This window comes from Mus pahari, chromosome 4, assembly GCF_900095145.1.
Source record: "Mus pahari chromosome 4, PAHARI_EIJ_v1.1, whole genome shotgun sequence".
Lineage (NCBI taxonomy): Eukaryota > Metazoa > Chordata > Mammalia > Rodentia > Muridae > Mus > Mus pahari.
The window spans coordinates 41964450-41981351 of NC_034593.1; the positions used below are offsets into that span (position 1 = coordinate 41964450).

General features: G+C 36.5%; 1 pseudogene across 1 annotated transcript; it reads right to left on the reverse strand.

The window, feature by feature from the left end:
• Positions 1-2029: 2029 nt before the first annotated feature.
• LOC110320956 lies at positions 2030-5402 on the reverse strand (annotated as a pseudogene). Its single transcript, XR_002380488.1, has 2 exons — positions 5001-5402; positions 2030-2217 (listed from the first exon to the last, which is right to left on the reverse strand). The product of XR_002380488.1 is annotated as an enhancer of rudimentary homolog pseudogene (transcript).
• Positions 5403-16902: the final 11500 nt, after the last annotated feature.

The following is a 16902-nucleotide window of genomic DNA, read 5'->3' on the forward strand; positions in this document are numbered from 1 at the left end:
CCATCAGCTGGAAATAACAGAACAGTAAATAAACTGGGAGAAACGTCAATGGAAATACAGCAAAGCACAATGTCAGACATCATGACAAGAGCGGGACTTCATCTAACCACACAGGGTATTGAGCTTGCTTACAGGAACACATGTGAGGCATTATAGAAACATGGGCAACTCAGGACAACTGCCTCACTAAAACGCCAGTCCTAGGAGCGTGACAATTCACGAAAGCTGTATCTATAAGCATGATTTCCTGCCCAACTTTCAGCCACCTCCACCAAAAACGTCTCCTTTCTCTATCAATTAATCACAAGGTCTGCATCCTGGGTGAGCGGCCTTGTAAATACCCAATTTCCTGGGCTTCCTGAGGCTGGTACATTTTACAAGCTTCCAGAAAGTTATGCTTCTCCTTTATTCCTCATTGCAGAAGAGGATATTTTAATTAGGAAGTAACAGCTATAAACCACCAGGAACAATCTATATTCCTCCATGCTTCTATAATCATGTAGGTAATGACAGTCATGGGTTTAAGGACACAAATATAATTTCCTCACTTTACCTGGGATTTCCTTAGTATAAAACTTCCAAGCATGGTGAGTGATCGCCCTCCTACTTCTGCTAAGTTTTACTTACTTATTGATAGTTCACACTGTAATTTTATGCTTTATGCTTTAATCTACTTAGATCAAGCTATATTTTCCAGATATTTTTGTACCTGTATACTTTCGTACATCTTTCAGTTTGTAGGGCAATTGGCATAGACCTGAAAAGATCATCTTTATTGTCTTATATTAGGGAAACGCTTTTTATTCACTACACATTGGACCTTTTCTTATGTTTTATATAAATGAGGAAAAGACAAAAAGGTAGATAGGGAGGTATCTCTCTATGAATGCACCAGCAGTATGTGCCCCAGGACAGGGGAACACCATGGCCAAGAAGTGGGAGTGGGTGGGTAGGGGACCAGGGCGGGGGGGGGGGATAGCATTTGAAATGTAAATAAAATATCTAATAAAAAAAAAGATTTACATTTAAATTACCAGTCTCTGGGGTAGAAGTGTGGGTCAGGGGCCTAGCATGTGCCTATTAGCATGTGTGAACTGCCCCTGCATTTCTTAGGATGAAGATCATGAGCTCTATTGACTTAGAATCCTATTCATCACTCTGGAAGGTTTTGCTAACTGGTCCACTGTACTTCCTAACTCTTAAGGAATTTCAATGGACCTCAAAGTCAAGCTGCAATTTGTAAAAGTTCTTGTCTTGCATTGATATGTCACAACCATGACACTATCTTTGGCTATACAACTTTATCACTGGTATAGTGAGCTAATCTGATTACAATTAATAATGAGGGGTGACAGCAGTACTTGCAGATACCCTGGCGGGGGGGGGGCATCTGTGTCAGGAAGCAGAAGCCATAAGCAGCAGCACAGTCAGAGCTTGTGAAGGTCAAAGATGATGCATCTGTGGTCCAGTTACTAGGGCTGGTACTGATACCTGGGCAGAGAACTGTACCTGCATTACTAGACGCTCAAACTCTCAGTAACAAAAGCCTGAGAGCTGTAACCTTAGACAGACTAACAGCTTTGGACCTGCTCATGATTTCCAGCTGGGTGGAACCAAAGGACCCTACTCAGGAATTGAGAGTACACAGGTAATCAGAATCATCAACCTACCCTACCCCGTCCATTGTATCAGATGAGGCCTTGGGGTTTTACTGAAGTCTGGGATTCCTCATCTTTTTTTCTCTGCATCCCTTCCCCCAACCCGCTCACCTCTGCCACAGGTCAGCGTCAGATATACAACTACTGACAGCCTCCTGTGCAACCCAAAGAAAGAGGCTGGCCTTCCACTGGCTCTCATCAGTTTCTTTACTTCATTTTTTGCAGACAAACAATAGACAAAGAAGACTAAATTTAATGATAGTAGACATAAATACAAAGAAGAGGTGTTGGGAGAAAGAAAATGGAGGAGTAAAAGGATGTCATATAAACATTCTAATATGCAACTGAAAAAGACACATCTAAACTTTAAAAACAGCTTCAAGTGATTCTTTTACTATAATTTGTTTTAAATTTTATTGGCAGGTGATAATACAAACTTCAAGGACAAATATTCTCAAAGCCTATGTGAAAAGAAATTATTCACAGGTTAGAGGCAGTCTTCCATGGAAAATGGCTCATCGCTATAGCTTGCTTCTGCTGCTTTGATCAGAAATGTTCCCTGTAGGTCAATAAACAAAAGATATATATAAATATATATAATATTAGGAAATCATTTTGATATATATGTTATCATCAAGTATATCAAAATAAAATATCTATTTAAAAGAATTTTCCACATTATATTTCAAATTTTCCCTGGGTCTTAAAATTTTCTATATTATTTTATTATTTGAACAAACTACTGCTTGTTTATATAATCCTATTCTAAACTAGATCTTGCTACACGTGCAAATGAGAGGAGTAGCTAGCAACCCCAGAGGTATTTATGTGTGTGTTGTTACATTATTGAACCTTGTGTGTGTTTGTGTGTGTGTGTGTATGTGTAAGTGTATGTTCATGTGTGTAAGGTACACAAACTCTATGATGCTACTCTTCAGGAACTATCCACTATGGGTTTGGTATAGGCTGTCCTTGGCCTGCAGCCTGCAAAACAGGCAGGGCTGGTGGGCTAGTGAGCTCCTACAAGACTCTTGGGGTTTTATGTATGTACCTATATTGTGGGCTTTTTTACAAGCATTTCAGAGACTGAAGTCAAGCACTTTGCTGGCTGGGCCCTACTTTAATTCGTAGTCAGTACAGTCTGTTCAGTTTCCTGTGTGAGTAGGCGATGGGAGTTCTTTCTTTACACCACCAGAGTGATCTTTCATTTTGTTTATATAGAATTTTACTACGGAATTAATGATAAAGTATTAACCGGCAGATATTCATCTGCCAGCTGCCGGAGTGCTGTGGCTTAGTTATGAGTCCTACTTAATGCTGCCAGTTTACTTATCAATCAGTACAAAAAGTACTGGATTTTAAATATTATTCTTGCTTTAAAGGGTATTTTTTGCGTAAGTTAAAGGGATAGCTATGTAACTTAGCTGGTAGAGTGTTTGATAAGCATGCACAACGGCCTGGACTCAATCCGGAGTATTATAAAAGTCCACACTGAGTGTCGAACTGCAACCTCAGCACTTGGGAGGTAATGATAAAAATACCAGAATTTATGGTCCTTACCAGCTACAAAGAAAGTCTGAGGCAATGCTGGAACTCTGAGGCAAGGCTAGAATACATGAAATCCTCTCTTGAAACAATTTAATTTGGGAGCAATGAGAGAGTCTAGCTGGCTAAGACACTGTGGCAAAGCCTGAACACCCAAGTTTAATTCCCAGAATTTACAAAGTGGTTGGAAGAACTGAACCCTGAAAAGTTTCTATTCCCCACAATCCACCATAAGATGCAGGTGCTTACACACACACACACAATCACAAGTTAACATGAAATGTTACAGAGTAAAAAACACTAAATGTTTCACAAATAAAGGTTGCATGTGTACTTAAGTTAGGTAGAGTTCATAATTACATCAGTCAAAACAAATCAAATAAATAAACAGAAACCAAATCAAGTCACTAAATGCCTCTGTTCAGAGTCCCACAGCATAATTTATATACTGAAGAATATTAGCATCAAACACCATACCTAGATTTAAAAATATCCTGTTGACACCATTGCTTACAAATAGAAAAACAACTATTTGCCCAATTATAAAATATTTACAGAGTGGATGAGTACAGTAAAAGAATGATGAGAAACAGACATAAAATAGGAAGAATTTGTCTTCATCCAAGTCATCAGAGATATGATTTGGTCAATTCACATGTTCTGTGAGACTAACTTTTGTCTGCAGAATTGGGGCTCAAAGGAATAACAACCTGCCACATTTGCTGCAGCCATCACACATGATCACTCACCAGAAAGTTCTCTGTATGTTTGTTCCACAATGTTAGCTAATTTAATATAATTTAATTAGCGACAGAGAGGTCATATTCTAATGTGCTTAACATCCATATTCTTTTGCATGCTCACTTAGATATAGGACAGAGAAGTCATTCACTAATCATAAGGTTATTATAAAATCTTGTTTATGATTCCAAAAAGGCAAATGTTAATCAGTCCATTAAAAATGTCACAGAGTGAGAAGTGCAACACATTTCTTTCTGATCTCAGGATGTGTGGAATAAAGGAATACTGGGTTAGCTCCATGCTCAGAAGGAATAATGGTTATTAAGCTCACAGATGTCTGTTTTATCTGTATGTATGTAAATACATAAAAATATACTTATTAGATTGAATATATACTTACTCAGATACAATAAAAGGCAAGCAAAAACTCAAGATGTATTTGATGGGCAGAATATGACAGCTATGTCCCCTAGGCTCATAGTTGCTAGTGATGTTTGAAAAGACAGACCTATGAAGTGTGAGTCACCACTTTCTTGACTTCTAAAGTCACTCCTTGGGCATCTCCACACTCTGTTTAAACTTTTTTGCTTCCTGTTAGATATGAAGTGGTAGGTCTCAGTGTCTCGCGCCTGATGGCTTCTTGCTCTACCTCATCTGGAGCCGAAATACAGAGCTAACTCCCCAGGAGCCAAAGTCTCTAAAATCTGATGCCTAAATGAATCATTCCTGCTGCCCGCAACCTCACCCCCAACCCTTTAAAATTTTAAAAACAATAACAAAAAACAAACAACAACAACAACAAAATAATAATAATAAACAACCCAAAACTGTAGAATTACCGGGAGGTAGCACAGATCCACGCTCTTGCTACCTTGAACAGTTCCCATAGTGTACGTATTAAAGCAGGTATACATTGTTCCCATTTATATCATCATATCAAATGCTAAGAAGGAAGAGAGTCAAAAAAAGGGGGAAGGCTCCCATTTCATCTAACACCTAACATAGGGATGAAAGCGGCAGTGAGTGATAGCAACCACCCCTGCCCCACACACTCACCTGTGGTCCCAGCCAGCCCCGGCCCCGGAAGCTTCTGGAAGCTCACTCCGAGCCCTCTGGCTGGGCCTGCTCACTGAGAAGCATGTAGATCCTCTCCTTGACCCACTCCCGGTTGTGAGGCTTGTACGTCTGGGTGTCTTCGCGGAACACCAGGCAGCTGAGGGCTACCAGCCGGTCGATAAACTCAAACAGCTCATTGACGCTATAGGTGATGGACTCGCTCAGGGGGTTCAGCCTCTTCAGGTGCTCTTCGTACATCTTACAGATGCCTTCCATGCATTCGTTCACGGACCCGTAATCGGCATAGGTGCGGCCTTCTACCCTCTTCGTAGGCTGCACCAGCAACTTGATGGGGGTCATTGTCACCAAGAGCCCCGTCTGCAGTCCAGCTTAAACTGAACTGCGCATGCATCCGGCGGCAACGCCTCTAACAGCAAGTCTCGCGAGAGCTGGGGGAGCAGCTGGGTGCATGCACGGCTTCTGGAAGGTTCTGGTTCTTGGCTCCAGGCTCTGAGCTCCGAGGTGCATTTAATTGTTAATGGTTATGCAGAAACACGGCTGATTATGCAACGTTGTGCTTAGAACTCTTGAGAGACATCTCTATATGGAAACATACTGGCTTAATATGCTTTTTTTTTTTTTTTTTTTGGTTTTTCGATTTTTCGAGACAGGGTTTCTCTGTGTAGACATGGCTGTCCTTGAACTCACTCTATAGAACAGGCTGGCCTCCAACTCAGAAATCCACCTGCCTCTGCCTCCCGAGTGCTGGGATTAAAGGAGTGCGCCACCATGCCCAGCTAATATAAATGTTTTTTATTTAAATAACCTTTGACAATATATTTTTGTCAGAAGTTTTTTAAAAGTCATAGTCGCCGAGTGAAACTAGATAAGGAAAGCCCACATATGCATACTCCTCTTCATCACCAATATTAGCAACATGAATTTATTTAACCTTGTTTGCTTTCCCCATTAACTTCACCTAATTGTTAATATTTTCGTATAAACATTGGCATAATTTTTAAGACTGTACACCTCATTCAAAGTATGTGTTAATTCACTATTCTACTGTGCAAAGAATGTGAGGTTGTCTTTAATACAGGGCAAGTCACAAATTTCACCCTTTTACTTTTTCTTGAAGATTTAATAAGAAGAATAAATTAGAAAATTCTCAAGTGATAACAAAGAAAGCTATTTTTATGCTCTGTAGATTGCGAGAACATTACGTATTGTTAAACTGTTCCTTAAAAGGAGGCAATATCTACTAAGCCCATCTATTGAAGGAATGTTTTAATTTACAATAAAATACAGAACCGGGGCAAATATGAATCTATCAATTAATATCACCTTAAAACCACTTTTAAAAAGAGAGTGCCATCATTTCAAACACATGTTTTCTAAAATTGGCTGAAATGAATGCATAAGCACCATCAATGGGTCCTCTAACAAAGAGGAGCAGATCTTATTAGTGACAAATCATAGCAAGGAAAGAGGACAAAGAGATAGCAATGTTTTATGCAGCGCTTTTATTTTTATAAGACAAATAATTATATAAATGGGTTTTTCAATACTCCTTGAGTTAAACAGGTGTATAAATGGAGATGGTTGAAATATTTTACTTATGAACGGTTCTTAAGGGGAAAGTCAATCAAGGGAAACAGCTAGTTCTGACGATAGATCCTCGGTTCCAAGGGCTGAGTTGATTGAGCTGGGCCACTGATTCAAACCTGGCCAATTTTTCATTTTCCTTCTGATATTTTGAGTCAAAACAGTATCTATATTCCATAATTCTAGTGAGACTGAGGTCTGAGGACTTCCAGCAGCATATTCAGTATGAGCTGATGAGGTTAACTTTGTTGCTGGCAGCGAGCACCTTAGCTCCACATTTCATTTTGTCCAGTCTCCTTAGAGGAGGAAGAACAGTTGTGTGTTTGTAGGCTAAGGATCACATATACTGATGGAGGAAGTGACCCTAATGCCAGCAGAAGTAGCTTAAGATGAGACACACAGAATGCTTCGAGATAAAAGTAAAAGAGACAGCTGCCACACTCCAAACTCCATTTCCCAAAAGTCTGCTTTGGGGTGATCTTTGATGACAAGGTGTCTCCACCACCATTGCCCAGAGGACATTAGCATGGTCTGAAGGACAAGTAGTGCTGGTGACTCTGACTGGGAAAGTAGTAAACATGAGAACTGGATTGCCACAGCTTAGTGCCCTGTATTGTTGTTAATCAACCTGAAGTTTTATTCAAAAATACTGCTAATTATTCAATGTGTTTCATGAAAATGTTTTCTTTGGGCTTACAGTTTCCTTGTTTGCAAACAGAGTTTGCTGTTGTTTTTGTTTACTATCGGGTAAACTTATTTTTTCATTGACAACTTCCTTATTTTGTAAACACAACCGGCTTCAGATAATATTCTGTATTCTAGTAATTACGGCAATCAAGGATCTGACTTTCCCTTGCCAACATATTTAAAATAGTTACAGGCAGGATGCTCTTCCGTTATCATTGCTTCTTGTTCTTTGCAGAACATAAAGCTTGTCAAAAGTTGAAATTAAATTCACAATCTTCCCGCCTCACCCTTCTTCCCACTGGAATTATGCATATATACCACTATGCCAAAACACTGTGTTTTGTTATAAACATAACAAAAATATAAGAGTAGAGGGTAATTAAAGAAGCAATTCTTTAAAGTTGCTACTAATCTACATATTTCACGACTCTAAATAGTATAAATTGGATTTTGACATAAATTAGCATCTTTGGGATTAGAGAAGGTCTCTATTTAAGAGGACTGTCCCCTCTCTGAGGAAACCTGTGTTCCATTCCAGATACCCACACTGCAACTCACAACAGTCTATAATTCCAATTCCATGGTATTTGATGGCCTCTTCTGACCTCTACAATCACTGCCGGCACTTCAGGCATTTGGTGCACAGCCAAAACACCCAGACACATTAATAAAAACTAAAAAAGGAAAACAAAACAACCCCCCAGGAAATCCCACTTCTATGTTTACCATTAAATGCAAAATATAATATTATTGTTTTGTCCAAGACTGCAAAACCTCTTCCTTAATTTACAATCAACCACCAATCAGTCAGAATGAAAAAATCCATTTATTCAAGCAATTATAATTGTGATTAAAACAAATAAAAACAAAACACAATTTTCAATTTTGGAAAATATTTCTACAAATTTATATTGATATGTTCACTATTGTTTTGTATATTATGTGTTGGAAGTATGTTTCTCAATGTACTGGTGTTAAAGTAGAAGGACCTTAAAGAGTTGGGGGTAGTGGCATATGGTTAGGTCATTCAGTTGTTACATTCAGAAGAAACTAATTTAGGTCTTAAAAAATGAAGCTGTTTTATATATGCAATGATCCAAACTGAAGTCTATTTAAGTGCATTATAAAAGCTTTGAGAATGAGTGGCTAGGTATGAGCCTTGTCATCACATACTGTGTTACCTATACTTAAATTGAAAAGGAAAGGGTCTTTATAATCTTTGAATTTAATTACAACACATAAAATTAAATTTTAATACCATTCAAATTAATCTTAAAGAGATCATTCTCTCACACTCAAAATCTACTTTTATGTGTATTATATTTTACTTAATTAAAATGCAATTACATCATCATTCCGTCCACTCCTCTCTTCCTTTAAACCCCACCCATGTCCACTGCACTTCTTTTTTAATTCATAATCTTCTGTCCAGTTATTGCTATATAAACAATAGCAATAAATCTCTCTTGTGTGTGCATGTGTGTGTGATTGTATGTATATTTGTATGTGTATGTGTTTGTGTGTTTGTATGTGTGTGTGTGTTTGTGTTTATGGTTTTGTGTGCATGTGTTGGTGTGTGTGTGTGTGTGTGTGTGTGTGTGTGTGTGAACAGATGTTAGATCCATTTGGTGTCACTTGTCTATTTTTGGGGGGTTGATTAATTTTGGATCAATTAACTATTGAGGGGGTCATCTACATAGAAGATTTTCCTCTCTTTGTGGATTTTAATTGATCTTCATCAGGGGTGGGCACCATGAAATTTCCCTTTCTATGTCAGCATGTCAAATGATGTCATTGTTCAGGTCTGATTTAAGCAGCCATATAGTTTTTTGAGATTTCGAAATTTATCATTTCTGTCTTATCTGGAAAACAGGGTCTTGCAACAAAAGGATTTTCCTTCTCATTTTAGTGTGTGTGTGTGTGTGTGTGTGTGTGTGTGTGTGTGTGTGAGAGAGAGAGAGAGAGAGAGAGAGAGAGAGAGAGAGAGAGAGAGAGACACAGACAGAGAGAGACAGAGGGAGAGAGAGGAGAGAGGAGAGAGGAGAGGAGAGAGGAGAGGAAGGGAGGGGAGGGGATGAAAGAGAAGACAAAACATGTGTGTTTGTTCTTATGTGCTATGGCAGACATGTGGGAATCTTACTATAACTTGGATAGGTGGTGTCTCTAACAAAAGGTTCCAGGGATAGAACTTAGTTACAAGTTAAGCTTAGTTACAAGTGCCTTACCCACAAACAATTCTATCTTAAAATTTTTCACTATGTATTTACTTATTAAAAATTGAATAACTGAGAATATTTCCTTTAATTTACTTAAAAATAAGTTTTGGTATAGTATTTAAATAATTTTTCTGGCAGTAATTTACACAGCCATTGTCCAGTACCAGTATATTTAAAGTCTTTAATGATCTAAAAATACTTCAAGTAAAATTGCTTTATGATTTGCATAAAATACATACATATTCATAAAGGTCAAGAAGTAATACAACAGGCAATATTTGGGAAAAATGGGTGTTACTGTAGTGGTTTCTTTACATTTTTTCATACCATTTAACATTATTCTTAGTAAATTTATACACCCCTGGAAAACAGATAAAACAGTGATATTATCAAATTAAAATAAGTTCTCAATTTTTTTTTATCCTCTTCACTCTAACCAGCACTCACTCTTGTAATTTCCAATGATGACTGAATATCAAGAAACTCAAATTTATGGTGACCAATGTAGTATTACTATCATATTGCATGTGCAGCAGCAATTGAAAATGAGTAACCAGGTAGTGAATCAGGGCCAAGCATCACAAATGCAAAAAAAAAAAAAAAAATCCTCCAGAAATGTGTTAGGAGTTTTTGAAGGCTTAGGACATGAATATTATCACAAAACTATAGTTCATATTTTATTTCCTCTTCCCACTCTCTCTAAATAACAACTTCAAGAATATAGATCTCTTTTCATATGGAAGGATCACAAAATAAACACGTGTATTTAAAGAGAAAATGTTCAATGTGACTTAACCTTATGGGAAAATATGCTATTCACAGACTGAATTGGGGAATAACTAATAACTTGAGTTAGAACCCCTGAACCTAACAAGGGAAAAAGGGCCAGGTTTTAATATTCTACTAATTCTAGTAATAGGGAGACAGAGAGAGTGTGATTCCTGGGGCTCTCTGTCCAGCCTCCATGTCAATGAACGACAGTGGCTTATGAAGCAAGATGCATGGTCTCAAGGAGCAACAGCCAAGGCCAACCTCACATAAATGTATACACATGCATACACACCTGCACACACACATTCATATATTTGTGTGTGTGTATATATACATATACATATATATATATATATATATATATATATATATATATGTGTGTGTGTGTATCCCTGCACACACACACATGCACCCTTATGAAAATGTGCCCCCATACACACAAAATTACTTAATATTCATTTAAATTGGAAGGTGGAAATATGAACGACAGTTAATTGAAAATCAAACCATACAATATTAATGCACATTAAAAATAAGTTTATGAGCCGGGCGTGGTGGCACACGCCTTTAATCCCAGCACTTGGGAGGCAGAGCCAGGTGGATTTCTGAGTTCAAGGCCAGCCTGGTCTACAAAGTGAGTTCCAGGACAGCCAGGGCTACACAAAGAAACCCTGTCTCGAAAAAACCAAANAAAAAAAAAAAAAGTTTATGTACTTTTATTTACACAGTAAAACCTTGACAACATCTGCTTTTGAAGAAGAAACAGAAAAATTATCAAGGGCCTACTTTATGACAAATGTGTTATTTGGCTTATTTTTGCTAGTTGTAGATGTTTACTCATTGATATCATTAAGAGATTATTTTCTGTCTTCAACGCAAAAGAAAAAAACAAGCCTTGGAGCTAGAATTCTGAGCTATATAAAATTTATTTATTTTTTTTATATGAAAGTTACCAGTGCAGAACATTTTAAAGTAGACAGATGGAGAGATTGCTCAGTGGTTAGTCACATCCAGAGGACCCAGGCTCAATTCTAATCAAGCAAATGTTGCTCTTAATCATCTGTAATTTCAGTCTCAGGGAATATGATACTCTCTTCTTGCCTCCTTGAGGATGATGCCCACATGCAGTACACAGATATACACAGGCAAAGTTCCCACACACATAATAAAAAAGATGAATAAACCTTCAAAATAAAATAAAAAGTAGTTCGCCTGTGATAAAAAATTTGTCTTTGATTTTATTATAAGATCTTTCATAGAAATAGGAAACTTACCACTGGTGGATAACTGAAACTTAAATTATGTATATATCTTTAAATATTGAAATATTAAAGCCATAAATTGTCTCTAAAATGCTTATGACATATTGAGGCTTCTTCTGTGCACTGCCAACAAGATAAGCCACCAATATATGAATATATGCTGTATAAATATAGATAGCCTTTCCATTTCTCTGTATTATTTTAGGTAAAAATGATATATTAAGCATTTGGAATTTGAATTTCACAGGTGAAGGATCTAATCACCCATGCAGCTGTCAAATTCAGAGCAGCATATGAGAAGTGGGAGAGATGTACAAGTGTCAAGAAAAGAGACGTCCTTTTAAGTACCAAGATCTCACTGACAGATGGCTCGATAGCTTATTTTTTATATTGTATGAATTCTCACAGTCTCCACAGCAAATGTATTTTAATAATGCCTCATATGTCAAACTAATTTATTGAAGTAATCAGAGGATGGAAAATAGGTTTACAAAACATTCAATGAGGAATGAAAATGGACTCTTTATAATCACATATAATGTTGAAATTCAAGTGTCTCAGGGAATTTAATTTATTTCCCTTTAGACAGTATAGGCATGAGATTTGTGTGAAAATGTAGATGGAAAAATCATAAGAATATACAGAATTATTAGGAGAAAAATCTAAAGAGCTCCCCATATAAGAACAAGCCACAACACTGCTAACAGAAAAATCTGGATTAAAATCCACAATTAAAATTAGTGGCTGTCAGTCCACAAAGGCAACAGTAGATTTGAAAACTGTACAGCATCCAACATTTCCATATTGGAGAGAAATTAGAATACAAAATGTAAGCATTCTTTTCTGCAAGAGGCAGAGTTAACTTTCGAGCATCCTGCTCCCTCATAATGTCCTAGAGACTTGCTCTCAAAATACTATAAGGAATGGGGAAGATCATTATTCCATAAGAATCCATCAAAACATGATATTAGCAAAGTGGTGATATTAAGCACACTATTGATACCTCATGGCTAACCTGTAGCCTGTGATCAGTTGAGATTCTAAGGGAACTTCACCTTGTAATGTCATTTCTCCAGACAGTTTCCTCTACTGAAAAACTAACTAAGATAGCACACATTGATGCTTTGTCCAGGATGTCACCTGGGTTCACATAAGTACTGTCAACACCATGTGCAATGAAGGTTCAGAAATAGTAGCAATGAAAAAAGTGTCTGTCTTTCAGGTCAAGTAAATGTATAGAAATGGCTTAGATCAGACCTTGAAATAATAACACACACACGCACACACACACACACACACACACACACACACACACATACATACAGCCAAAACAGTGCAAACAAAACAGAAGCCCCCTGTTGAAAACAAATGACTGGTTTACTGACAATAGTATTACCCCAACATTAATTTCTTAGTTTTAAAATATATATGATGATATAAGATATTAAAGTGAGGAAAACATTATGTGATCACTCTTTTGAGTATATCTGAATTAGTATATTTACAATTATGCCGCATTAAAATTGACCTAAAAAGGAAAGTTATTATTTTTAGTCTTTCTAGGATGTGAGTTGGGGGTGTTCAAGCATGAATATATATTCATATGCGTGAGGGCACACATTTATTTGCAGCTACATGTTAGCCCATACATGTCAAGGCTACTGGCTGATGTCATGCTTTGGTCACCATCATTCTCCATCTTATTTACAAAGCACAGTTCTTTCACTTAACTATGATTTTGCAGATTTAGCTCTTTTTAGGTAGATTTAGCCTATTAGCTCGTGGTATTCCCTTATCTTTCCCTTCAATGCACTTGTTTATGGAAAAGCTATTATACCCACCTGGCATTTTTGTAAATGCAGAGGATCCGAGATGGTGTCCTGATGCTTCCTGCCAAGTGCTTTCATTATACACTGAGCTGTGTCCACAGCATCTCTTTTTTAAATTAAATTAATAACTTTAAGTGCCTATTATGCCTAAGGCCATACATTAACTTGTTTTTTGTTTGTTTGTTTGTTTGTTTTTTATTCCTTTCTTTTTAATATGAAAATTTCCCTATATTTCTATTTTTTCTTTTTTATTAGATATTTTCTTTATTCACATTTCAAATGTTATCCCCTTTCCTAGTTTCCCCTCCAAAAATCCCCTATCCCCTTCCCCCTCCCCCTGTTCCCCAGCCCACCCACTTCCATTCCTGGTTCTGGCATTCCCATATACTGGGGCACAGAGCCTTCACAGGACCAAAGGGACTCTCCTCCCATTGATGACCAACTAGACCATCCTCTACTACAAATATAACTAGAGCCACATTTTCCACCATGTGTTTTCTTTGATTGTTGGTATAGTACCAAGAACTTCTGACGGTACAGGTCCCCAATGAAAGAGCCAGAGAAATACCCAATGAGCTGAAGTGGAGTGAAGCCCCATAGAAGGAACATCAATACGAACATTAACTTGTTTTATCAGAGGTTTACTAGATATTAGTCAAACATTATATTAAGTCCAGATGTTTCTGTAACAGTGTGGTTTCTTGAATTTGGAGTTTGAATTGGTAGACTGACCTACCTAGTATTGGTCGACTTCATCCAAACTCTCAATGACCTTATAATTAAAAATTTGATCCTCCCCAAAGTAAACAATGCCATCTGCACTCTAGGACCTCCAGTTTTTTCCTTCCTTCATATTTTCTGATAATCTTGGAACCATTCGATTTCATTTTCTTGTGAATCAATACTTTATCAGAAACCATTTAATAAAATGCGTTTTGCTGGCTGTGTTCTTCTGAGAACCTTAATTCAGAGTTTAAATATGAACCTCATGTGCTAAATCCTTTAACTTGAAATTAACAAAGTAAACAAGTTCAGAGTATTATTTTGGTAATTTTAGGTACTTTAATATGGATTTTTAAATAAGAAACCATTTGTATCAATAGTAGAGTTTTTGAGTTGTATAGTGTTACTCTGATTATGAAAATGCACCTTAAATCATTTAAGTGTAAAATGTCATGGTGTCAAAACTCTGCAAAATTAATAATTCAAGGTGAAAATTGGACTATAAGAAAAGTGAAACTAAACCAATGACTTTACATTCAATAAATACAGGTTTCATAGTTATATTTCTATATTTTATCTGTCTTTACCTCATAAAAAGTTACAATTGCATAATGAAAATCAATCATATCTAGTTATACTAGCTTTATTTCCTCAGTATAATCTCAAATCTTCAGTATACAACAAAACAACATTATATAGTATTGGCCTAACAAACTTTTCTTTTTTTTTTGGTTTGTCGAGGCAGGGTTTCTCTGTACAGTCCTGGCTGTCCTGGAACTCACTTTGTAGACCAGGATGGCCTTGAACTCAGAAATCCACCTGCCTCTGCCTCCCGAGTGCTGGGATTAAAGGCGTGTGCCACCACGCCCGACTGCCTAACAAACTTTTAAGGTGTAGATGCTAACTATAGGTTTAGACATATTGCTGTACAAGTGTCAAGATTCTGTATTTGTCACCTTAGTTTCATTAGAGAGGTCCTTTTTAAATTAATATAAGCTGAAATTACTTTTACTGACAATGAAGAGTATATTTAGTATCAAATTCATTGGGGGAGAAATAGTCAGGAACTAAAGAAGACTAAACTTTTTAATATAGTTTGGTTTTCTTTTTATTTTGAGATCGAAAAATATAAATTTATAATAGTGCAGACAGAGCCTGTTAATGGTTGTTGACACAAGGATACTTTTGTAGGGGAAAAAAAAACTCTCTGTTTTCTATAGTCTCCACTTAGTTTCAATTTTTTTCCTCTTTACTAACATGTGATCATTCTATTTAGTCCTCACTGGCTTTCAGCTCATGATCAGCCTCCTAATTTAACTCCTCAGTATTAGGATATCAGTTGTCTCATTAGGCTCTGCCACTGTTAATATCATTTACTTTGCTATCATTTTGTCAACAGACGCAAACGTGATCAAAATTGTGCTTAATTCTAGAGGGACGATTATGCCCATTGATTACCATGTAAACAATATAGATTATTGTTTTAACCTAGAGAACAGTAATTAAGCACAGGAGGAGTAATATGAAGCTAAAAGAAAGTATTAGGAGTGTCTTATTCTGAGTCTTTAGAGATGACTGAGTAAATCAGAAAAGAAATAAAATTAGACCAAAAGACTCTGTGTCGAGAGAGAAGAGCATCCTCGGCATCAGGAATCCCAAAGTGCATGGTTTCATGCATAGTAAGAGAAACTACAGTGGGCACTGAGTTGTTTGTTTCTTTTGCTCTTCTCCAATATCTACAACCTCAGCTCCTTCAAGAAGTGACTGACCTTAGCCATGATATAATATAATAATAATAATAATAATAATAATAATAATATCATGGGTATCAGTATAGTAACAACTCATCACAAAATGGTAGAAGTTACATTTATGTTTGTGACAAAGCAGCAGGTGATATTTCAATGGCCCAAATTACAACTCATTGTACAATGATATAAAGTTGCATTTATTATTGTACAATTTATACATTAAATCTGCTTAATTATACAATTAAGTGTTCCTTGGCTTATATTGATGCAAATATATAGAAAACTACTTAGAGATATATAAGTAGATAGATTGATAACAGATAGATGATAGATAGAGATAGATGATGCATAGATAATAGTCTAACTTGTAATAAGTAGATTACAGATACATACTTAGATTACTGATATAATACACATTTTCTCTGTTTTGAAGAATTATAAGTAATTGACTTATAGACACAAGCAGATAAAAATGCTCCCAGTTGTTAAGTATTGGGCTGTGCACTGAAACTTTCTTCTAAGAACTATAATATGAAATGAGTTTTGGCATTAACCTGGAGTTGTTATGGCCAATGATATATTATGATAATAACACATGTTCTCACAGTGAGGTGTCAATGATGACATTTGTCTCTGAAGTCTTCCTCCAGTGTTAATCAGAAGAAGAAAAAACAACAGCAGGATGTAAATTAAAATGCATTCTACAAAGCATCAGGGCCTTGCGTCTGAAACATGGACTCCTATAAAAAAACAAAGACAAACACAAGAAACAAGGAAACTCTGAAACTGTTGTTAGCAAGAGAAATCTGAGGACAATGGACAGCTATTTTTGATGTGTCCTGTACAAGATCATGTAAGAGAATAGACTCAACAATAATATTTTTCTAATAAGCACAAGCATGCCATATTAATATAAGAAGTTACTGAGAAGAAATAGTATAACACTACTTGATAATTATCTTTACTTTCTGAGTGTTACATAAAACAAAAATTACTCTAGTTTATCTTTTAATTATTAAATTTGTTAGATTCTAATATAATTGCTACCTACCTCTCTG